The 26,181-nt window shown below is 37.0% G+C and overlaps 1 protein-coding gene across 4 annotated transcripts in view; it reads left to right on the top strand.

Annotated features, from left to right (window-relative positions):
* The window catches only part of LOC134745926 (putative polypeptide N-acetylgalactosaminyltransferase 9), a 326,047-nt gene that overhangs the window by 47,757 nt on the left and 252,109 nt on the right, over positions 1-26,181 (top strand). For 3 of the 4 annotated variants that reach the window (XM_063680046.1, XM_063680045.1, XM_063680043.1), the window contains exon 1: positions 2,137-2,291. The exons of the other annotated variant lie outside the window; for it this stretch is intronic. The gene's annotated coding sequence lies outside the window, so the exon portion shown is untranslated. Of the gene's footprint in view, positions 1-2,136; positions 2,292-26,181 lie in introns of those variants that run through there. 4 annotated transcript variants of the gene reach the window in all.

Raw genomic sequence — 26,181 nt, 5'->3', positions numbered from 1 at the left:
TCGCCTGTAATAAGTAAGTGATTTTAAAAATATATAAAATAATGCCATCTGGTGTTGAGTAGTTGTATTAGGTGAACGTTGAGCGAGCTTTTGTGAGATGAATGAGATAATGAAAGAGTCGTATGTCATATAGCTTTGACATTATATTTTAAACCGTCACTCATGTAGCCTACAGTTGATATTCGTTCGAGAAATGTCCACCGGTAATAACCTTTTGGTATGGAAAGTTGCTACGAATCAGAGCAATTTTGTAAGTGTGTGACATATTTTAACGTGGCTATGAATGTGTGAGTTTAGCGACACTGGTTTTCATACTAAATAGGAGTCATTTCACATCCACTAGTTTATTAATTCGTGGTATTGAAAGTCGGCCCTTCGAAAACAACTGGTTCACTCAGCCAAGTGATTTAAATGTAACCTCAAAAACTTGGCTATATTGGTATGGCTGCGACCTGCGACATACAAATTTTAGACCTTATGTGATGGTAATAGGGCGATATATGTATACATATTTTTGCGCTACGCTGCAGTGTGACGTCCCCGTAAGTAATTGATTTGAGCAACGCTTTAGATACGCATGGTTTGATGACAGTTACAAAAGGAAGTGAGTGGAAATTAGATTACAAATACGATGAAATTGTACATAATTGCCGACCGGATTGTAAGGAATTGGCTGACGAGGTTTATCGAAGCCTGTCGAAGGACCGAGTCAGGCAATTTGTGTGAACTGTGAATACACATTTAAAATACGTATCCAATTTGCTCATCCTGTATGATTTTACGGTAGCAGTTTAGATTATACGGGGTGTATTTGCATAGGGAATTCTCAAAATTGTCTTCAGTCCTCGCCGGAGTTGTAGGTATAAGCTATTGCCGGTTACTCGGAGTTGCATGCGCCATTACAGACTACACTGCAAATTAACTCATCAAGACACTATCTGCTTGTTGTGGCAACTCTCTTAGGGATAGTCGGTTGATTCTAAATTGGCTGCTTTGTACAATTTGAATATAACCTCCTGAGACCCACACGTAATTTTTCTTTCTATATATTCCACCTTGAGTTTGGACTTTGGCGATGGCGGGACGACTTGGACGCATTTTACCCGTACTGGCGGGAAACTAAACGACAGGGTCGAGTGGAGGAAACGAGGGAAGGCCTTTGCCCAGCAGTGGTACACTGAACCAGGCTAATAAAAACCTTTGGGTAGTAGAAACAAAGCGAAAAACAAAACAAAAAATGCCCGGCCTCAAAATCAGACAAACGCGAGACAACGTGAGGGAAATTCCGAACAGCACTTGCCGTTTTCCCCGAATATTGATCGGCAGGTCCACTTCCGCTGCATAGGCAAATTTAGAAACTAATTTTAGTGGCTTAAGCTCTGCTTGCCTAGGATAGCTGTGCCGTCATATAGCGGCTGTCTCCATACAAAATACTACTCATTTCCATACAAAATACTACCATATTTAGCTGTATTATTTTACTCCACTTTTTACAACCTCAAAAGATACGACGACGACTACTTACGACGAAAAGTTCGAAAACAGAAATTTTTGAACCTCCCTCAAACACAATATGGCGACAGAGCAGATAAAAATGGCGACTTATCAGATGAAGTAAGATGGATAAACTGTGAGAATGAGAGGGCAATATCCGCCATTAGTATTGTGCACATTTCCATACATATTGTATTTTTGTTCCTTACTTGCTTCGGTGCACACGGTTCTCTTAAAATATTGTTTTGAAATGAATATTGAATACGTATTGCTTATTAACTTATGCCTACCTAATATTTCTTGACACTAACCTACTTCCTATTGCTAAACCTTGTAATGTTTGCATCTATTCTATTTTCTCCTCAAACAGGATAGCAGGACATCTAAGAACCAAAGTAGGTACCTTTATTTTAATCGTAATAACTAATTTAGTAAATAAACTACCTTACCTATTGAATTTGTTATTTAGGTAATTTCCGATATAACCAGTGTCACAAAAGATTTGTGGCATTGGCAATCACTGAACCCGCAGGCTCGCGAATTTTATCAAAACGGAAGCTCACCCGCGCACCCATCCTCCAAGCCGATCTGCACTTCCCGACTCCCGTCAAGTGAAGGAAGTCAGTCTCGCCGCGTCGCCGCTATTGAATGCACGTCGCTCGTCCCCGCGAACGCGCGATCGCATCACGGAACCTGTGGATTTCTAGATTTTCTTGTGAAGTGCACTAACTAAACAAATAAAGTTGTTTATTAACTACTACTGTGTGTGTGTGGATTTGGCATTTGGATTTCAAAAGGTTTGTGCGAATTTTATTAGGAATGCGACGGTCCTTGATGAGCAGGATTGTTTTTAATGGCAAGATGCTTTGCACTTGAGGTTCGTTGACTTGATTTGCTTGACCGGGGCTATATTACACTTGAGAATGACGGCGAAACGTTGGAATGTTAACGGCAATATGTCAAAATTTGCATACAATTTGCGTATAAGTGATAAAAAGTTGAAGCGTGAACAGTTTTTATTTTATTTCCGATATAGGTAACAAGCTATCAAAGAACTGTAGAATTCCACGTGTAGTGTCAAACGAACAAACGGGATACTTAATTTTTATATTATTTTTAACGATAAATATCCAAATTAGTCACGTACTTTTCTTTAAATATTTATTATAATACTTAATGTAGGAAATATAATACTTTTTTTTCAATAATAAAAAAAACACTGGTACATACGGAATTTGCAAATCAAATTATATTTACCTCGAGGGAATGTAAGTAGTTCAAGTTTTGAATATGTTTAAAAACGTGAAAGCAAAAAACTAATTATACGAATACATACTAAATTAACCATAACAGTGGTTTCTTTACATATTTTAATGGGTTAAGTTAAAAGCGTTTGCTTCTCATACACTGGGTTTTTTATAAATACTAACGTTATCATAAATACCTTAAAGCCTGACCAGGAATATATGATCACGCGCCATGTTGCGGAATTTCGCTGGAACTAATTTTTTCATACTATACTGAACTGTCACCCTATACATGAGAATATACAGCGCCCTCTTGACAATGATCATATATTACTGGTCAGGCTTTACCTACTTTTATACCTACTCGCAGGTAGACAGACAGAATTAGCATTGCAGAATACCTACCTAATTTATTTATTATTCCTTGTCTGCCACCATCCATATAGGTATAAAAAAAGCTGGTTGGACATTAGTCATGATACTCATGATTATGCAACCTATCTATCCTTGTGTCCCAATGTGCATTACAGTGTACACTTCCGTTTCAATCGAAATAGAACCTTTCATAAACCAAATAAAGTAGCATTGCTTTTGTTTCATTGCTTCCTGAAAAATAGAAAACTTACTAGGCTACAGTCTGGCAAAAAAATAGAAATTAAAAAGTGGCAACACTGTAGTTTCGTCCCTTTCAAATCAGTCTCTCAGTAGATAGACCGCATACTATACACTGACGGTCAAAGTGGCCAAATAATATATTGTATAGTATGCGGTCTATCTACTGAACTCGTTCACTTACCTGTACTGACAATGGCATTCTGTTAAACAAAAGCCATTATTTCTTTTGTGCCTGAGCGCGTGGCCTTTGTGCATGATCGCGTGGCTATTGTGTGTGAGCCTCAGGCACAAAGGCCACGCGCTCAGGCACAAAAGAAATAATGGCTTTTGTTTAACAGAATGCCATTGTTAGTACGTAAGTGAACGAGCTCAGTAGAGATAGCGTTAACTATAACACACCTTAACACTTGTTTGCATAGAAATAAGGATGTGTTCCAAAGTATTTGGCCACTTTCTATATATTTGATGGTGACATTGTTGACTGTACCTACTTATAGGACTTATTTATCGCATAGGTCGCTTCAGCTTTCTTTGGTAAAACTGAAAAATCGCTTGTTATTCATTTTGTTACGAGTCACTAAAATGTATTTAATCATTATAAGTGCTAAATAATACATAAGGAAAGGACTTCATTACACTATTTTTCCTCTTAGGTACCTACTTAAAAATAGAAAAATAATAATATGGACAGTTAATATTATTAATTAGGGAAACCTAGGGGGGTTTTGATACACGACCCCCGGGTATTCTTTTCCAATTAGAATCTTATTAGACACTAGCGTCCCGCCCCGGCTTCGCACATGTAACATAAAACCTTAACAAATTTTACACCTAAATCTTCCTCAAGAATCACTCTATTGATAGGTTAAATCCGCATGAAAATCCGTTCAGTTGTTTTTCAGGTTATCTCAAACATACAGACATACTTACAGACAGACGCGGCGAGGGACTTTGTTTTATAATATGTAGTGATTGAAATTACAAGCATAAGGGTGCCATTATACCTACTATTAGGTATAATAAGATTTAAGTCGTCAATTAAATCTAATTTGATAATCGACAGTGACTATTTACGGGGCTAGGATTGAAAAAGATGGAATATCCTGACAAAAGTCCGGACACTTACGCACAATTCGATTAACTTTCTCATATCTAACTCTTAGTTTTAAAATTACACACGAACAACGGATAATTATAGTCTATCAAGCTATTTCCGTCAGTAGAAAAAAGCAACAAATTTTAAAAATGTAGGCACAAACAAAGGTCCGTCCAATAGAAAATTTGAATTTCGCGCCTTTTGCGACTGACAATGTAGTTTGACCGGCTATATTTAGTGTTGTGTTAAATTTCTAAAGTTTCATGATTTCAATTTAAAAAATCTTTTTACAAACATGCATTTTTCTATCTCAGTTGCTATTTTCAATATTTTAAATTTTCTTCAGATATCTCATATAAACAAGCTTTACTGGTCAAGCTCTGAACGCAGCAACGTCAGAATTTTTTATTAACTACAAGTTATTAAATTTTTGCAAGCATCCTGCATCCCAGGCAAGACAAGGCAAGGCAGTTAGGTATTTAAATAGCACGTCCTAGGCTGTGGTAGGGTTATATGTAGTTATTAAATTACTAGCTTTTGCCCGCGACTTCGTCTGCGTGAACTTAGTAACCGCAGCTAGAGTAAGAATAGCGCCTGGAAAATATCACATAGCAATCTAAATTTGAGCATGTTATGCACACAAATTAGCAGGCACTTCGTTGATTATCTCAATTCCACTCCGCTTTTTACTTTCTTAAGGGATGATTTTCGGGATAAAAACTATCCTATGTCCTTCTCAGGGATTCAACCTATCTCTATGCCAAATTCCATCTAAATCGGTTCAGCGGTTTAAGCGTGAAGAGGGAACACACAGACAGACAGACAGACAGACTTTCGCATTTATAATATTAGTATGGATTCTACAAAACTGTGTAGTAGGCAGTAGGCGTATACGGTCAAGGTAGTAGGTACAATCAGGGACATTCCCGGTAACCACCTTAAGGGCAAACATCATTTAAACGTCTTGCAGACGGTCAAGCGATATCATAAAAACATGCATTACCAATAAGCATGACACTTAAATATGTGGGTTTTGAAATAAAAAGGTTAGCTCAGGTGTGGCCAAATACATTATATGTTCCGCTATATTTGGCCATTTTGGCCGTCACTATCTATTTGATGCTGACTGCAAATGATACTAAAGCTATTTTAAATCATACCTATACTATGCGTCATTATCGCAAACGTCCTTGAATGCACTACAGCTAAACCAACCGAATAATGATTAACAATTAACCGACCCCGACAAACGACGAGTCAAAACGTCGCCTTGACATGTAAACGACCTCCTTGCGACATGACAACATTGCGAGGTGCGTACTGCGCACTTAGGTAGGAAAGGAACTATTTTACCTTCCTCTAAACCTAACTAATGTTAAAAATAGGTTTAGAGGAAGGTAAAATAGGATTTGTAAATATTTGGGCTTCAATATCTATCTTGTGTTGACTATACATTGCGGTGCGAACTGCGTTAAGCCCGGTTCACATCTGTCTGACGTGTCGTGTTGTGTTGTGTTGTGTCGTGACGCATAGTGGTTTCATACATTTAATATGGTTGCGTTCACATTTGTCTGATGCACGCTGCGTCAGAGAAATGTGCACGCAACCATATTGTATGAAACCGATATGCGTCACGACACAACACAATACGACAGACAAATGTGAACCGGGCTTTAGGTTACATTAAAATGGCGACTGCAACAGCTTTATTACTGCAGCGCTGCTGCAGCGGGAGACGGCCATTGTCACTGTCAATTGTCTTGATAAAATATCTTAATAGATTAAAACTTGTGGTCCATTTTCTTAAAAAAAGTAGGTCAAACAATCAGAAAATATAGTTTAACTCTTAAAAATGCTCAGTGTTCACCAAATGAAACAACAAATTAGTTCACTCGCAACCGCAAGAAAACCAACTTAGCAAAGTTGTTGAACTAGAAATTGAAACAGGGATAGTTTACGCTAACACCTCTAGTCTAGAACCCTCCATTGATCCAATACAGGGTGCTGGAGTATTTAACCATTCTTGATTTTTTGTTCAATTTCGTTTCAAATCCAATTTTTATTGGTATTTTTATCGTTAGCTCTATAGGGACCGTGTGCGTTCGAAAGTGTCACCTTGTGACCTAAATCGGAAACTTTTTGACCTTTAATTGCTAAAAATTTGAAAATTGACTTTTAATAATTCGCGACTACAAACAGTAGGCTATTGAGTATTGAGCTGCCCTCTACGGTTCAGTGGGACATATGTAGAGTCGAAAAATAGTTTCCGGTGCGTCACGCTCACTCATAAAAATGTAAAAAAGAAACTCATACTGAAACACGACGAACAGAGAGGGCATTTATGGACTTTTTGTCACCCTCATACAAAATGGTGTGGTAATGATTCTATGAACATAAAAATATATCTAAAATAAAATGAAAAAATACTGAAATATGTATTGAAACGCGACGAAACGCGAGGGAAATATGGACTATTTTCTATCGCCTGCATAACAAGTAGTAGTTACGATTTTAAGCCAGAAAAGCAATAGCAAATCCTTATACATACATTTCTTTATTTGGAAATTTCATGTTATACTGGATGAGTTTACAGAGAAGCGTTTTGCGCAGCTCTTAAGTGTGGGGGTAATTAGAAAGATGACTTGCTCGACGCTTCCATCTGTTGAGCTTAACGGCACCCATTTTACGATGGATACGGGTGTAATTTGCCGTAAAGTAGTACTTTGTGTACCTTTATATTTACTTTTACTGCAATTAGACATAAATAAGGGTTCAACTCGTCGGTTTCTTTTCTAAAAAAAGATACTCTGTCTACATTTTTATTTCTTGAACTATATTTTTGTGTTGGAATATTGAGGTTCCGGTGCGTCACGCACTTGAAATAAAAATACAAAAATCATACTTAAATGCTGCATTTAGATACCAATAAGGATTGTGTATTGATTGATTATTATGATATAAATAAATAAATAAAAATAAAAATTATGCTTACTGGTTGGTCTACATTTATGGGATGTATTATAAATTCAATATACGCGATATAATCCGTTTTCATAGTTTTATTTCATGGTCTACATTTGTTAAATTGGTTATAAAGTAGGTAAACTATTATTTGCAACTGAAATATACATTGACCTAATTACTATGTGTGTGACAACTTTTAACTTTTAGAGATGAGAAACTACTCTGGATATTTTTTACTCTGTATCTGTGTACATTTTCTCTCGACAAATTCTCGTAGTTTTCGGCAAAGGTTATTTGCATTTAATTAAATCAATCTAATGCCAAATGTTAAATGCAATTACTAAAGTAAAGTCAAACGTCACAAGTTCTTCATGTACGGGTACGACTGTAGCAACCTAAAGTCCCACTTTAGTCGCAAGCGGATTTTAAAGCCCTAACTTCTCATAACAAACTTAACAGAATACATTAAACACGTAAAATGATGACGGCTTGTTTTAAAACTCGCATATTAACATCAGCTTTGTCGTCAAGAAATTCGCTCCGAAGGCAGCTGTCACATCAATTGTAGCAATTTCGCGGGCATATGGTTTTACTTTGAGAGTACCGTTCACTTTAAGCGTAGGTATCGTTAGCATAATTCTTGAACTCCCATGTCAGCTTAGCGTCTGTGTTTTCTGCTTACATTCACGGTTTTATGTACGGTGTAAGTTATACCAAAGATTGATATAACTCCGTAATAGATGGATACAGTCTAAGGAAAAAACGTGCCTCGAAAATCACGAAAATTTGATTCTCGATCAGATGGCGCCACTAGTTTTGGCCTACACTCGTATAGAGGGCGTTGACTGTTTCGTTTGTTATTTATAATTTTAACGCATACCAGTGAAAGAACATGGGTCAAAATCATATAAAAATAATTAACGCAAATAAAAAAATCATTTATCCATATTTAAATACATTTTATCGTATTTTTATAAATATTTATTTTTAGTTTTAAAGTGTGTCGACAGATGGCAGTGAATTTACTGGGGTTACAAAATTTACTATGACAGTACCGCTCTAGTATAAGTTACTCTATGGTTATACGAACCTGGCCGCCCTCATGCAATAGGTTTTTTTAGTTCTGTCCGATTTATTAAATAAAAATTGTTTTTCTGGTTCTTTATTTCGTCCGTGTTGTGAAATAATTTTAAAAACTTAGTTCTCATTTTAAAACCACTGTTGAAAAATTTAATTAAAAAAACGCGGTAGTTAATATTTTACTTGTCTTAATTTTCTATGTTTAATAATGTTTGTGTTTTTATGTCAATGTTAATTTATTTGTGTGTCGTTGGCGTACGTGTCGCCATTAATTTTAGATTAAGTCAGGTCCCCACGGAAAACCAGCGCCACGGTTTGCCGCGGCATTATGCTGAGTCCTTTTTAGCGTCCAAATGTTTTTTTTTGTCTGCATGCCTTTCTTTTTTATGTACTACGAGTATGTTGTGGCGTCAAATAAATGTATTTTCTTTCTTTTCTTCTTTCGAATGACATGAAACTTGGCATGTACAGACGGCAAATTTCTAAACAAATATGAGAACTTAAACTTTAAACAAACAAAGTATGTAGTTCTCGTTACGTTTTATGCAACATCGCTTAATGAGTAATTATGCTTGCGTTGGGTTCCGCTTGTCTGAGCGCCGTGGGAGCCGGTGAATTGGTCGGTTGTTGCGAAAGTTAATGATAAACTCAACATGTTTAATTGATGTCTTCTTAGTTGTTTTCACTCTTGTCATTTCGTGGTGATTTTTGGTATTAACTTTGTAACACGCCGGTTTTCTCTTTGGCATCTGCTTGTTTTCCTTGCTACGAGTATTAAAGGCCTTCGTGTGTTTTTGTGAGTTGTCACATTGTATGGAAAGACAATAACATTTATATAGAAACGTCGTAACATGCCACAATCATTCGGCGTCAACTTGCGACCAATAAAGGTACCGTTCGGATTCAGAAGTATTGCAGCCGCAAATGTCCAAATCAATGTTGCTGCCCGGAGTCGTTATTTATTTATTTATTTTTTATTTATATATGACTTGTAATTTATTCAAAATATATACATATCTATTATTAGTAACCAAATGTATAATATACAACACACAGTTCATGATCAGCAACGCAGGCTTCGTCAAGTGCTTACAACAATAAATCAGCTACAGGCTTCGTCACATACTAACAAATGATATCACAACAGGCTTTGTCAATCTTAAACACTAAATTAAACTAGGCCAAGTCCCCGCTTCGGACCGTAGCCGGTCCAAAAGTCCCCATGACACTGGCAGCGTTGCCCCGTTGAATTGCCAAGGAGATCTGTTGGACCAGCTATATTATGTCGCGTCGCATTAAGTACTGCAAGAGTAATTAGCTCGTGTAGTTTGAATCCGAACGATACCCCTGATCTGTTCAAAGCAAAACCAAAATTTTGAAACTGTTTTTCGAAGAGTTAATTTTAACTCGATAGTCAGTCATAAAACTCACGAAGAATCTTATCTTTTTACTGTGTTTCGTGTACCGTGAAACGAGTTTCCTATTTGCGGTCAGTTTTTAGAAACGTGTTGTTTGTAGAAATTCATGTTATCTGCATCTTACCTCTGCGGTTTGAGGTTATGTTTCACCTTAATATTTGATGCTTCTTTTTCAAACTAACTAGATACCCGCCCCGGCTTCGCACGGGCGCAATGCTGATGTATTATACATATAAACCTTCCTCTTGAATCACTCTATTAAAAAAAACCGCATCAAAATCCGTTACGTAGTTTTAAAGATCTAGGCATATACATAGGGACAGACAGACAGCAGGAAGCGACTTTGTTTTATACTATATGTAGTGAAGTGGTAGCAAATAGACATAAATATTAGAGCCATTCCAGAAAAGTGTCGGGTACGAGATGCAATTTTTTTTAACACTTCTGATAAGGGGTCATCCATTAATTACCTACATCACACGTTTAGGGTTCAAGAAAATGTGACATGTTGTGACAAGGGGGAGGGGGGAGTCACAAACTGTGTGACGTCACTAACTTCATCAGTATCAGTAACCGTTTTTTTTTAATTCTCTGTACAGTTAAATAACAAGTTTTTGGGACGATAATCTTTTTTATTTGTTTAATTTTCTTTCCTAATCAGTTTTGGGTTATAAAATTTTGGGTAAGAAAATGTGACATGTTGTGACAAGGGGGAGGGGGGAGTCACAAACTTTGTGACGTAACTAACTTCATCAGTATCAGTAACCGATTTTTTTTTAATTCTCTGTACAGTTAAATAACAAGTTTTTGGGACGATAATCTTTTTTATTTGTTTAATTTTCTTTCCTAATCAGTTTTGGGTTATAAAATTTTTAATATTTCTTTTGTCAAAAATATTTTGGTACAATATTAATAATACTTAATTCGAATTGCCGATTTCGTTGAAAAATGTGACGTCACACCAGGGGGGAGGGGTTTGCCAAATGTGACCAAGTGTGACAATGAGGGGGGGAGGGGTCAAAAAACCTAGAAATTCGTGTCATGTAATTAATAGATGACCCATAAAGCTAAGAAGCCGATATTTGGCATTATAACGTTTGATAACTTAGCTTTAAATTCACCGTCACAATACAGATTTCTGCAGGTCATTAAGGTAGGTGCCATACGTGTCACGTTCCCGACAATGTAGACCTTTTTGTGAAATGCCCTATTACCATGTAATGATAAGCGGTCACCGGTTTCAATTCATCATATCAGCCAGAGGACGTCCACTGCTGAACATAGGCCTCCCCCAAAGAGTGCCACAATGACCGGTCTTGCGCCACCCGCATCCAGCGGACTCCCGTGACCTTTACCAGGTCATCAGTCCACCTTGTGGGGGGTCTACCCACGCGGCGCCTTCCGGTACGTGGTCGCCACTCGAGAACCTACCTACCGTGGTTTCAATTACCAGTTTACAACACAAGAATTATGTAACTTCGATGGAATTCACTGAACTGTAAATAATAAAAATGTGACCAAAACAAGTCCGGAGTATCAGAAGTTTTAAGAGGAATTACTATTGCTGAACAGCTTCAGAGGTCATACCTTGATTCTAGAAATCTAGACGGACTTACTAACAGTAATAGTTACTGCAATACGTGGCTGGCATATCTAAGTGCGGGTTGTACCTTGTTTTGCAAAAAATTGTTTCATAGAATGTAATGTTTCGCAGAATTTTCATTTCATAGAATAGTACATTTCGATGCTAGTGCGGAAAGTATGTTATTACTTCACGAGTACCGAGATATCGGAGACTCGGGACGAGTGAAGAATGACATTTCCGCACGTGTATCGAACGACGTTTTTTAATACAGTTGCGAAAAAATAAGAAAAACAACAAGTAAGGAATAAGAACAATATCCAATGTTGCCTTTGGAAACAGCGCAAACAAAGAAAAAACGCCTCTTCCTACCTCTACCTTCCATAACTATTCCGTTCCATTCAGACAACTTATTAATCTTCAATATTAAAAAATAAACGTGTTATAATGATGAAGAGGTAAGTAATAAAATATGAAATATGTATATTTTTCGTATTCTGACATTAACAGTAGGTTTTTATGTTGGTTACGACGTTTAAAGGAAACTAATATTAACACTCATCAATAAGTAGTCATGAATTGGAACACGTATAAATTTAAAAAAATTGGAAAAGTAAAAAGCACTAGTTCGCGAATACCAACTTTCCGGACGCTAAACAGCTACGTAAAGTAGCACTTTTTGAGCAACTGTATTAAAAAAATATTTCTTTACTAACATTGGGAGTTACCCGTTTTTAGGGTTCCGTACCCAAAGGGTAAAAACGGGACCCTATTACTAAGACTCCGTTGTCCGTCTGTCACCAGGCTGTATCTCATGAACCGTGATAGCTAGACAGTTGAAATTTTCACAGATGATGTATTTCTGTTGCTGCTATAACAACAAATACTAAAAGGTACTGAACCCTCGGTGCGCGAGTCCAACTCGCACTTGGCCGGTTTTTATTTTTAATATATTTAGTATTGGGAAAACGTTCTGTTGCTTTTATCCTTTCATTTAATTACGACCTATCATTAGAGTAAATATTGCCGTTATTGAAGTTGTTTCCGTTACATATATCCTTCCCACGTCTAAAAATTTCAACGTTTCTTCGAAAAATAGGAAAAACCATGGGGTATTTTTGCACATCTGGCTCAGGGAACAGGCCTTAAGTAGTTACAAATTGATAACATTACGAGTACAAACATAACATAGTTATTATCGTTTGATCAAAGACTAAAATCAGTGATATTATCTAGATAGAATTCTTATTCTAGATTGCTTTGATATGTGTTGATATGTTTCGCTTTGATGAGGAGTATATGAGGTTTCTATATCGTGGCTAAAGTGACATATTTTCTTAGTGAAAAACCGACCGTATAATGACTCTAGGTTATTAATGATGCCTTAGTATAAGTAAGTAAGTAAGTCGTTTATTGCAAACCATGGTACAATACAATAGATGTTACAATTAAAAAAGATTACATGGCACCCTGATAGGGTATGACAATTATCCTTAAAACTACATTAACTAAATACTAAATAAATTAAATATAACATTTAGTACTTACAGATAACACTTCTTAACGTTATATTATTGCTTTTTAATATTTTCTAAGTATTGGAACTTTGTTTACTATCATAATAGATCATCCTGCATAAATTCTTCGATGGTATAGTATGGTTTTTTTAATAGAAGGGACTTGAGTTTATTTGTAAATAAGTGTTTTTTTTTGTGTATTTTTTATTTCTGTAGGTAGCTTATTATATATTTTTTTTATTTATTTTTTATAACACGATAGGTGCCGTGAATTAAGTGAAGAGTAAACCTGTAGCTATTTTTCCTGATATTATGATCTACTTAATGTATACATACAATAAAAAAATAACAATACACGAAAAATGTTACTTATTTTCTCTATCACAGTGTCTGATTACGTGTTTCCTGCACAGACTGGACATACTTGATAACGAATTTACTATTTTAGCTGAAATTGTGTTTAATATTAATTACATATTTGCTCGATATGCCTTCTGCTTCCTTTCATGTATTTTTCATCATAATTTGGTGACCACGAATGTGTTATCGTTGGTCGGAGAATTGCAGCTGAAAGTTAAATTGGTATCATCACTAAGCTTATACTCAAAATTAAATTATTATTTTAATTGGGCCTTAGTTAGTTAGTTTAGTTAGTTTTGCTGGGCATTTTCCGCAACTCGACATCCAATGTGCCTATTTTGCGTGAAACGAGGTAGCGCTACTCTAACCACCCCAGCTCCTCCACGAAGCCTAGCAAGGTCTTCAGGTTGCTAGTTGCTTCCTTTAGTGTGCATGGATTCCCTAGGTATTTGCTCCTATATGCTTCTACCTGTTTACAGTCTAGGAGAATATGTTTTGTTGTTTCTTCTTCTGCCATGCACGCTCTGCACATGGGGCTGTCCGTTTTACCCATAATATGTAGGTGTTTGTTTAGTGTGTTATGTCCTGTTATTAATCCTACTATTTTACGTAGTTGGCTTCTTGGTGTTTTCAGTAATATTTTGGTAAGTTTGTGGTTCAGTTCCGGTAGAATTTCTTTGGTTTGCCTGCATGTCTTCATTTCATTCCAGTACTTGTTGTGCAGTTGTCTGTGATGTTGTTCTAGCTGGTTGTGTATGTAGGATATTGGTAGGGGCATGATTGGCTCGGGTCCATATGCCGGTGTTTCTGAACCTTTTCTGGCCAGTTCATCCGCTGCATCGTTTCCTCTTGATCCACTATGCCCCTTTATCCATTGTACTGTTACTTTGTTGCCTTCTTTGCTCACTTCAGTGAGGCTTCGATGACATTCAAGTATAAGCTCTGAAGTAAGTTTGTCGCTGCATAGCGCTTGTAGTACCGATTTACTGTCTGACAGTATTAGTATGGTTTCGTGTTTCACTTGTCGTCTTGTAATAGCATTGCAAGCTTCTATTATTCCTAAACATTCAGCTTGGAATACCGTATTGTGTTCACCAAGGGACTTTGTGATGTGTATGTTCAGGTCCTCTGAGAAGACACCACATCCTGTCCCTTCGTTTGTCTTTGAGCCATCTGTGAATATTCTTAGGTTTATTTGGTTTAGTCCTTCTTTCGGATCTTCTGTTAACGATATGGCGTAATCTTTCCAGAAGATCATAGTTTTTGGTATTTTGTCGATGGGCGCTTCCAGCATGGGCAGTTTTAAGATCGTATTTTCATAGATCTTCTTGTGCGATGAGCTGAAAGATGTCCATAGGTTTAGATTTTTCAAACGAAGAGCTGTGGCAGCCGCTTCTTTCTGTATGTATATGTGTAGTGGCAGGAGTCCTAGCATTATTTCTAGAGCCGCAGTCGGAGTAGTTCTCATGCAGCCCGTTGCAGCCACACATGCTAGTCTTTGTGTTTTATTTAGTTTGTCTATTACTGTAGTTAGCTGGGTGCGGGGCCACCATACCACCGCGCCGTAGCTGATCATTGGCATTATTACCATTTTGTACAGCCACAGTATAATGTGAGGGGCAAGTCCCCATCTTTTTCCCACCATCCTCTGGCATTGCCAAAAGGCTACTGTTGCTTTGTTCAGTTTATTGTCCAGGTGTTTGTTCCAGTTCAGTTTATCGTCCAGGATTATGCCTAGATACTTTACGTCCTTTGAAAGTGTCAGTTTTGTGCCAAAAAGTGTTGGCATTGCATATGTACCCAGTTTTCGTTTGTGTGTGAAGAGAATTGTGTCGGTCTTTTTTGGGTTTACCGATAGGTCATTCTCCTTGCACCATTTCTCTACTATTCTCAGTGCTGTCTGTGTGAGATCGCACAGTGTGCTTATTACTGGGCCTTGTTTTGCTTTCAAATACGGAGATGAGATGAAGTGCCGGATTCAACCACTAGGATTGGTTCATGGTTGTAATCCACATTAAATTTCTTCTCCGCTCCGCTGGATTACATTCCCGCATGTCTACTCATCTCCATCCCAATCGAAAGGCAGCCTTATTGCAAAGGTACCTCTTCAATATTTTACCATCTCTCGTTATATGCCAACATTGAAAACTATCCATTATGAAATACAATTTCACACGGCTCGCTCAGCTGAGCGAAACGAACACTCACAATAAATCTGATTAAACGTATTATTGGAGAGAATTTTATCACGCTGATAACGCGTATGCATTTGATAAGTAAATCATGTTGCGATACGGTAATAGAAATACATACGTAATTGTATGGTTTTAGTTTAGGCAATACATGTAGAAAAGGGGTTATATTTGTATTTTTTTACCTAATTGTCCTTTCCGGTTGATCATGATGAATTACGTTTATTACCTCGGCCATCTACGAGTGGCATGGGAAGTAGGCAGAGACGTAGTGTGGCCACGCTACTCGTCAACGGCCGCCATACTGCCCTGCATACTTCCCTCGCTACTTCCCATACTCGTCGAGTGTGTGGCCGGGGTATATACGGTTTTTATCAATATAGCTAATAAATTAATATTAAGGCATTAATTATTACATGTACTTGCTTTGATTCAGAAAACCCTAGAAACAAGATCTGAGACTAAAAGTGATATGTGGTATTTTCTATAAAAAGGGACCTTACTGTCGATGGCGCTTACGCCATTATAAACGATGCTCCGATATAAATACAATGCCGCGCGACGCTGTGCGGCGTAAGCGCCATCGACAATAAGGTCCCTTTTTATAGATAGAAAAGGCCCCATATATTGTACAAATAATTTAGATAGTCCTAACTGCTCACATCACTTACGATAAGTCTTGTATTTCAGTATCAGCAATAGTAACATATTTAGTGCAATCATTTATAAACCATTATGCGCGCGTGTTTGATATTTTGATGTGCAAGCTAATTATAAACAACTAAACCAGTTTGTTACATTCGCAATCGTGCCGTAACCATCTTTATTCACAAAACATTGTGTATTCATCAATTTCGTCCTGAATTAGTTAAACTGGCCTGTAGAATTGTACAAATACCTTGCATAAACATAAATTAGATTTGTGAGCGTTTAAACATATTGATAAACATGTTGAAACATACATATTAATAAGTGTTGTGTGCAACCCATTATTGTCAAATGATGGGTTGCACACAACACTCGTCACTACGTCATTCGCTAATGCTGTAAACGAGGGTAGTTTCTCGCCGCCCCTGCCGCCACCGGCGCCCGCGCCGTCATCGGGCGCGGAGGGCTGCGGCCCGCAGTCTGCGTCGGTCCGTCACCGTTAACGCAAGCTCCTGATGACGCTCCTCGGTACGGAGTGAAACATGTCGAGCGTTTTTCGACTTAAAATACGTGAGTGACCCGTTATTAATATGTTTAATATGTTTGCGTCTCACGGAAGTTTTGTTATTAAAATTGTGAGCGTTTTTTAAAAGACTGGTGCAGTTAGATACGTTCCAGATCGTCACATTTTATTATGATGTCGTTAAACCCGCACGTAATGACCCCTGTTCTTACTCGAATCCCAATTTCAACTTAAGATATAAGTATATTATTGCCATCATCATCATCATTCGCTTGCCCTTATCCCATTCACTTGGGGTCGGCGCAGCATGTCTTTTTCTTCCATATCTCTCGCCCGTCATCTCATCATTCACTTGCGTTCGTTCATACGCATGCTATTGTATTAACTGTTTATAATACCTACAGGGTTAAACTGTACTGTTAACACCGAGTTTAAACGGTTAACTCCGAGTTAGTTAGGCTAACCCTGGAACGAGCAAGCGGCCCTTAGGAAATATCTACCTATGACCAAATAATAATAAAAGGAAATAATACCAAAACCGCAAAATCTGTCAGATTTTTTATCTGTCCGAGTTTGAAGTTAAGCGACTCAATTTAGTTATCCAGATTAAAGAAGCTAACAATTATGAGTAAAAAAAAAACCCGAAAAAAAATATTCAAAAAAATATCGGCAATGACGGCAGATAAATCGATAAAAAAAGCAAAAAAATGGGAAACAGCTATCCGTAAACTTCGTGAACAAGTGTGTAAAGCAATTGTCGGCGCCATTGTCATCCAGTCATCACGATGGGAACCAACACATCCGATGCAGATTACCGTGGATGCGTTACGAAATGGAAATTACACGTGTAATGGTTAACGATTTCATTTGTACATTTTGTCAATGTGAAAGTGTCATTTGTGTACAAATTGGTGTTAAATCCAAACAAAAATCACAGCAATCTGGGTCAGTTTGAATCGTAATTTTGGTGTTAAATTGGGATTACAGAATACAGGTTTGTTCGAATAAATGGGATGACGTTGTATCTAACATTTCAGAATCATATGATTTTCTTTTTTTGCTTTTTAACTAGAAAATAAAATTTTATTTTTTTTGCTTGACTTACGAGTTGCAGTGGCTCGTATTGTTTAAAAACCGGTTTTAAACACCATTTTTCTAATAAAAATGTAACAGAGAGTCTATTATGAAAATACATAGTTATCGCGTGACCGCGTTATTCCACTGAGGTGTCAAATCTAGAAGTTTACTCTACATAGGTATTATGTCGTTGTTATGTCGATAACCACGATTATGTTACGCCTGTAGATATAGTTATAATATAACGTTGATCACGTGACGAGAAAAATATATACTTAGTCAGCGTCACTATTTTCAAGAAAAAAAAAATCGGAATCTTATCTTCATTAAGTGAAATAAGCGACCATCAAAACAAATGTTTTAGTGTAGATAACGCCAGTGAAACAGCGGACCGAAACGGGAAACTAAAATAAAACCTCTAAATTTAACTACAAATAAAACGCACCTAAAACACGAGTAATCTCAAAGCCGTGTTGTAAATGCATTCTTTAAACTTAGGGCGCTGTTCATGTTTTTTTTTATTTTTAGCGTACACTCTGCTGTCTATATAAGTAGGTACATATTTATTTTCATACACGTTTTACTAAGTGACATTTGTTAAGTACTTATTATACCTATATAAAACGTGAAATGTGAAAAAGAAACTATACCTAATTAAAAGCATTCTTTCTCTTTTATATTGTTAAGTATGTGGGCCATTTTATTTCATGTGGTACTATTAATTTTTTTACATTTTGGATATTTTTATGTTATTTCTATTCAGAATAACGAGCTTATTCGATCCTTGTAGGAGAAAAAGTGTCCAAGATTTTTATTATTCCGTTACCATTTTTCAGAGACATGTATGGAAATATTGAAAAATGTATGGAAATTAGTGGACCCTTTGTTCTTCTATTAGGATCAGAAGAGCTCATAATTCTGAGTAGAAATAATATCAAAAACCCTAAATTTGGAAAAAAAGAGTAGCGTAGTTACAACTTAAAAATAAGATGTTCCTTCCCTTTCAAAGATTCCGATTGCCCCAGCTACAAATAAAATAAGTACATAATACACGGTGGCTAAAAAATAAGTGCATTCCCGTTGCCAGGAAGGTTTTGGCATTATACTGAGCAACCTTTACTATGGGACCAACCCCGAAATCGCGAAAAAAAAATTTGGCTGTTTCATACATTTTGGCTCTTCCATTTTCTATTTTTTTTCGGCGATTTCGTGGTTGGTCCCATAGTAAAATTTGCTCAGTATAATCCCAAAACCTCCCTGGAAACGGGAATGCACTTATTTTTTGCCACCCTGGTATCAGTTTCAAAAACTACTTAAGGATAATAAGGAAACGTCTAGGTGAAGAATCGTTTTTGTCAGGGTTCCGTACCCAAAGGGTAAAAACGGGACCCTATTACTAAGACTCCGCTGCCCGTCTGTCACCAGGCTGTATCAGGAACCGTGATAGCTAGACAGTTGAAATTTTCAAAGATGATGTATTTCTGTTGCCGCTATAACAACAAATACTAAAAAGCACGGAACCCTCGGTGGGCGAGTCCGACTCGCACTTGGCCGGTTTTTTTAAAACAGCACTGTACTTACATAAAAGTAGATAGCTCAGCAATATTGTTATCTAGGAATGTATTAAACGAGAACTCGGCCGAACGGCAGTAAAGTTTGTCGTAAAATGTTAAAAGGATTGCTTTGCTTTATTGTTTACGCTTTTTGTTGAATTGATTTCCCGCTTTTGAAAACATTTTTACGGACATCAGTGTAGCAAACGTGTAATATTTGTTGTTTTTAGGGTTCCGTACCTAAAGGGTAAAAACAGGACTCCATTACTAAGACTTCACTGTCCGTCTGTCTGTCACCAGGCTGTATCTCATGAACCGACATGACAGTTGAAATTTTCACAGATGATATATTTATGTTGCCGCTATAACAACAAATACTAAAAAGTACGGAACCCTTGGTGCGCGAGTCCGACTCGCACTTGGCCGGTTTTTTCAAGCATGACAAGTTGATTTTTGACTTTATATAAGATTAGTGGGCATTTTATATTTATGTAAGTTAGAGAAGAGTCATCAATTCAACCTGAAAAGAACTAAATAACAATTGAAGTAACTGGTGACCGAAGAGTTTGTTTAATTTAAGTAAGAGCTGGCGGCTTCCTCGCACAACGTATCAGCATTGCGATACAGCGAGGAAATGCCGCCAGCATCCTTGGTACAATGCCTCAAGGGCCTGTTTTAGATTTAAGCTAGTTTTTAATTTCGTTTACGTAGTACCATTGTATATATCTTGTATATAAATAAAAGCTACACTAAAATAAAAATAAAAAAATAAAAAATACAAGAAAACCGAGTAATCAATAGGTACGATTGATAGTAAATTAGGTTAACAAGAATACGTATTTCTGCAGATAATATTGCTGTATAATATTTAACTACTTACCTATGCTATTAAAAACGTTATTATTACTTTAACTAGGTTAACAATAGACATTTAATATTTACGAGCTACTTTTAAATTAAAAACCGGCCAAGTGCGAGTAAGACTCGCGCACGAAGGGTTCCGTACCATTCCGCAAAAAAACGGCAAAAAAATCACGTTTGTTGTATGGGAGCCCCACTTGAATATTAATTTTATTCTGTTTTTAGTATTTGTTGTTATAGCGACAACAGAAATACAATTTCATGAGATACAGCCTGGTGACAGACGGACAGCGGAGTCTTAGTAATAGGGTCCTGTTTTTACCCTTTGTGTACGGAACCGTAAAAAACAGCACAAATGTCAACAATATAAAGAACTAAAGGTTGAATTGCGACATGCCATCTTTCAATTAATTTACTTGCCGCAAACCAAACTGACGACCGAGGTCGCAATACTTCTCACTCACACTTGCACAGTCGTAGCAGGAGTGAAAGAGATGAAAGAGAGTAATAATAGCCCTTCTGTTTTGCCACATTGCGTTAAAGATGTTTCGTTACAGCCGAGTTGCGTAAAAGTTTTGTAAACCTGATGACTTTTTACAGTTGCCATCATTGTCATTTACTGTTTCGAATTCCCTTTATTTATTGCTAATAGCGTTTTAATTATGAATAAAGTCATTAAATGCTATATATATGTTTTCTATTTAATTATGTTCTTTTATCTTTTTGGCTGCAGCTGTTGCTGTTGAAAGGCCAGCGTATGTAATTTTTGTGGGAAACGTTTTTCCAATAAGGTTTTGTCCTCTCAGATGTATAGAAACTTAGAAAGTTTAATTCCAGTTCGTCACACAGAAAAAAATTCATAAACTTACGTTTTATAAATCGTTCTACGTTCGACGTGTTGCCTCTCTGTCGCACTTGTAAATTTATACGTAAGTGTGACAGGGAGACAACACGTCGAACGTGGTGCGCGGTAGACCCTCTGGAACGATGTTATGTGGAACATTTTGTATCAAAATCGATATTTACTCCAAAAATTAAATACATTTTTTTATACAATTTTATACATAGGTATTTGTTAAACGCTCACAAGAAACTCCACAAAATGTACGTAAATAAATTTAATGATTGTCAAACAAATTTAATTTCACTATTTGTACAGCTTTAACTCTGTGAAAACAATGGCCTATTTTATTATTCTGTTTATACATGATTAATAATCGTAATTTTAGACAAAGCACTTATTAAACCATTAAATGTTAAAAGTGTGAGAATGTGAGGGGTACACATACATACACATACACACAAGTGAGTGTTTGTATGTATAGTTAACGTTTTGTTTTCTATTTCCGTAGCGATAAAAGTATTTGAAAATATAATAGTAAGTACATGTTTGAACAACTGCCGTTTAGGCTATTAATAGTTGAGGTAAGGCACTTTTAACTTTAGGTCATGGTTCAAGGTTTTTTTATTCGAACGCATTTTTGGAGTTCCGTACCCAAAGGGTTAAAAACGGGAACCTATTACTAAGACTCCGCTGTCTGTCTATCGCCAGGCTGTATGTCATGAACCGTCATAGCTAGACAGTTGAAATTTTCACAGATGATGTATTTCTGTTGCCGCTATAACGACAAATACTAAAAACCAGAATAAAATAAATATTTAAGTGGGGCTCCCATACAACAAACTTTTTTTGCCGTTTTTTGCGTAATGGTACGGAACTCTTCGTGCGCGAGTCCGACTCGCATTTGGCCGGTTTTTGTCACCATATCTAAATACGAATTTCCTCAGTACAGTACAAGTGTCACTTCCTAAAGTTATAAGTGTTACAACACTATCAAACAGGCTCGACTTCCACTCGAACGCATTGTCCATCTTCCACTGTTAATTAACCAATCTTAAACTTTATTTCTAAGACATTAAGGTCCGCCGATAGTCAGTAAAGAATGTTGGTGTTCGATGAATTTAAATTCCGGTTGGACGTAAACTTGCGTGAGCCGTTACGTTAATGTTGTAGCGGCATTCGGAATTCAAAAGCATATGGTTCCTATTTGTTATAATACACTGCGGTGACTCGCTTGTGTCAATAGTACCTACAAAGAGATGATTGATTTAAAAAGGTTTTTTATAAAATTTCATTTTTGTTACAAGTTTTAATCGCCTGACTGTACTTTTCTTTCAACAGGCAATCAGCGAGATAATTCTATCAGAACCCAAACACAATAAGGTTGCGTTTTTTTATCACAGTTATTAGAGGGTGTTCAAATACGTAACGCATTTTTCGAAGATTTTTGGAACGTTTTCGTTTTTTCACCTTACTGCATTGTAATAAAGTGAAAAAGTGGATACATCTCTTGGTAGCACCTACTGCAAATGATGATGATGAAATTTCCTCAAACCTGGTCAAATGCAGAAAGTAAGGGTGAATGACCTCAATGTGAAGAGACCGGACTATTCACTTGTTCGCAAAAAACCCAAACTTTTATTTGAAGCGTTAATTCGCAGCTTTTATAATAAAATGTGCAACAATACTGAGCACACCGGCTAATCACACGGTCTTAAACAATAGTCTAATTATACTTTAAAAAAGGAACTCTCACGTTTATCAGATTGACCGTTAGCCATTGCTGTCTAGGCTTCTAGCCTCAAGGAGAACAGTGCCATTCAATTATATAACTATAGATAGGTTTATACTCATTCATACATAAAGGGGCCCACTATCAGTCCGCCGAACGATATCGGCCTGTCAGTTGTTCGGAACTGTCAAATTTTTGTTCTAACTGACAGGCCGATATCGTCCGGCGGACTGAGAGTCAGTGGGCCCCTTAAGGAGCACAAAAAGTATTTTCATAATTTATTTCATTACCTGCGTTTGAATCTGTTTTTGTTGATTAATTTTCGCATACCATTAATCTTAATTTGTTGCACATGAGCTTGCCTTTTTAAGGTGGAGGTTCGCGCCGCGACAGAGACAAGCGACCGAGACAGAAGACATATAAGCGACAGTTCGCGCTAAGACAAGAGACAGACACAGGAGACGCTCTGTCTCGCTCGCGAACTGTCGCTTATATGTTGCCTACCGTCAAGTGACGGTCGTGGTCTCCGGTCGCGGTCTTCTGTCTCGGTCGCTTGTCTCTGTCGCGGCGCGAACCCCTTGGGTTATTGCTACATCTACATCTCTAGAATCACGAACAAATATGTCCCCAAAAAAATGTCCGTTTTGTGACGCATTTTCACATACATTTTGTATGGATCGTTACAAAACTGACACCCAAAATTTGTATGAAAAACTGGGGAAACTTTTTTTCTTTATCTCATTCAATCAATAGTTCAAGGTTTTTAGAAAAAAAGTAAATGGTACCATTTTTTCTGAAAACCCTTATCATTGGTTCCATTCAGAAAGTCTCTGTTCGTGACTATATGTTTACCGTTTAACTCAGGCGGGTGGTAAAGATTACGTTCGGATGTCAAGAAAGTAAGGAAACAATATTATATATTAAATAAATGAAATTAATGAAATTATATTAGTGTGAGTAAAAAAATTTTTTGCTGTGTTTTTGTTCGATTATTTGAATGTAGGTATTTGCGCATAAAAAGTCAATGTCATTGGTAAAATTGTTACTTTAATTATTATTTTGAGCGGATGTCTCGAAAACTATACAAGATATCTAAAAACTTAACTGAGTGTAGCAAATTTGATCAGCTTTAATTTTGTGCAAATGATCATGTAGCTAGGACGCATAGTTTTGGAGATATAAGCGAAAAACCGAAAAATGGGACCTTCAAACTCGGACAAACAGACAGACACGACATAACATGTACTTGACCGAGGAACGGCCACCCGTTGACACCGCAATCCGCATTCAATATCCCTGTACCAAGAAACCCGTTTCGATAAATCACCAACAAGTACACCGATATCATTCCAAGCTCCCGTCGAATGTTAACCTCAACCAGTATAAATATAGATCTCAGCTTACGTATAGTTGCTATGGGCTGGGAGTTCAAGATACATTGGCGCCTCACCATCGCTCGTACGGAGCATCTTTCTCAAGCGCAAGCTTCAAACAACAACAACGCACTTTGACCATTAATAAACTTTATACCGTTGCAATAAGATCTATAATTAGTCAGTTAACTCCGTCAGTGAAGACGTGCGAAAGATGTAACGTGGTAGCGGTCAAAACCTGTTTCAATACAAGTCAGGCAAACCGCTCATTTTCTTACTTGACTACTAATATCTTGATAATCTGGTGCATTGATGTGCACGTTGGAATATAAAATGCATTTTATAAGATTTACAAGGAATTGCAATTTGTTTTCTTGTTCGTTGTGGTTTCACGATAACGTCGAGCTGAGGCTTGTAGACCTTGTGGTTCGTTTTTCAAATGTCACTATTTATTTTTGGTAAAGCAAAATGTACACGGCTTTAAGTTTGAAGCTAAATATTTAAGACGCGATACAAAATGTAGGTACACTATCCATATTTGTTTTATATACTTAAAATGTATAAAATCACGTTTGTTGTATGGGAGCCCCACTTAAATATTTATTTTTATTCTGTTTTTAAGTATTTGTTGTTACAGCAGCAACAGAAATACATCATGTTTGAAAATTTCAACTGTCTAGCTATCACGGTTCATGAGATACCGCCTGGTGGCAGACGGACAGACAGACAGCGGAATCTTAGTAATAGGGTCCCGTTTTTACCCTTTGGGTACGGAACCCTTAAACACAGATCAAAATATTTAATTAAACAAATGTAATATTGTCTTCGGTTACCGCGATAGTTACTCATGAAATAAAACTATGAAAACGGATTATATCGCGTATATTGAATTTATAATACATCCCGACGTTTCGAACTCTTTACAGCGTTCGTGGTCAACGGGTGACACCCGTCACCGGGTCACCCGTTGACCACGAACGCTGTAAAGAGTTCGAAACGTCGGGATGTATTATAAATTCAATATACGCGATATAATCCGTTTTCATAGTTTTATTTCATAAACAAATGTACTTGTAATTTAATTTTACAATTCAACGTTTACCGTAACAATGATCTAACAATCATAGCCCTTGTAATAATATTTAACAAGATACAATACAGCGCCATCTGATTGCATAAGTGATAAAAATGACATCATTTAGTACACCGTTATGACAATTGATTATAATCGTAACCGTTGCAAATGTTATGACAATTTTATTCGGCGATCATTGTACCGAGTTTCGAAGAGCAGTCTCATAGGAAAGTTTCGACCAACACAAGTGACTTACGGCACAGAATAAGTAATAGTTTTATCATACAGAACTGCCACGCACCGCCCCGCCCCGACTCGAATGACCTCGCCCCGCGACACCAGATTGACGGCCGTTTGCCGGCCGCTCAATACTATTTTTAAGCAACTTACACTATATAACCCATGACGCGTGTACAGACGTGCCATTCACACATAGAAACGCAAATGATTTTTGATCCCTGCTTACGGTCCAATTCGAACAATGCTTATAAGATGTCATTCATTCATTCTTTTAAAATTATGGCTTCCGTCCAATGGGACTATTTCGACAGCATCAAGGTCTTAGGAGCTTTAAATAAGACTAAAATTGTACATTGTACTGTTCGTACAAGACAGTGTACGGTGATTTTATTAGCTCTTGTAAAGCGATAGCTGGACTTTACAAGAAGCACGTGGACTGCCGGCCGTTGACTCCAAAATGGTGGTTAAGGCGGTTCCCTGAGCCAGAAGGCGAAAAATCTCCTTATATGATCATGTTTTTCTAAGAGTCGTTGATATTCGTAGACGTGGAAAAAATATATGTAGTTCTTGACTATATTATCTTTAACAACATAGCTTCCGATACACGAATTATGACACTTCGCTCGATACAATTAATTCCCAAAGTAACCTCTACTCGGACTTTTAATCCTACTTTACTCGGTTATTTATTAT

The sequence above is a fragment of the Cydia strobilella genome, chromosome 12 (genome assembly GCF_947568885.1).
Source record: "Cydia strobilella chromosome 12, ilCydStro3.1, whole genome shotgun sequence".
Classification (NCBI taxonomy): Eukaryota; Metazoa; Arthropoda; class Insecta; order Lepidoptera; family Tortricidae; genus Cydia; species Cydia strobilella.
The sequence above is the reverse complement of the archived record's forward strand: the minus strand, read 5'-3'. Positions and strand labels throughout refer to the sequence as shown.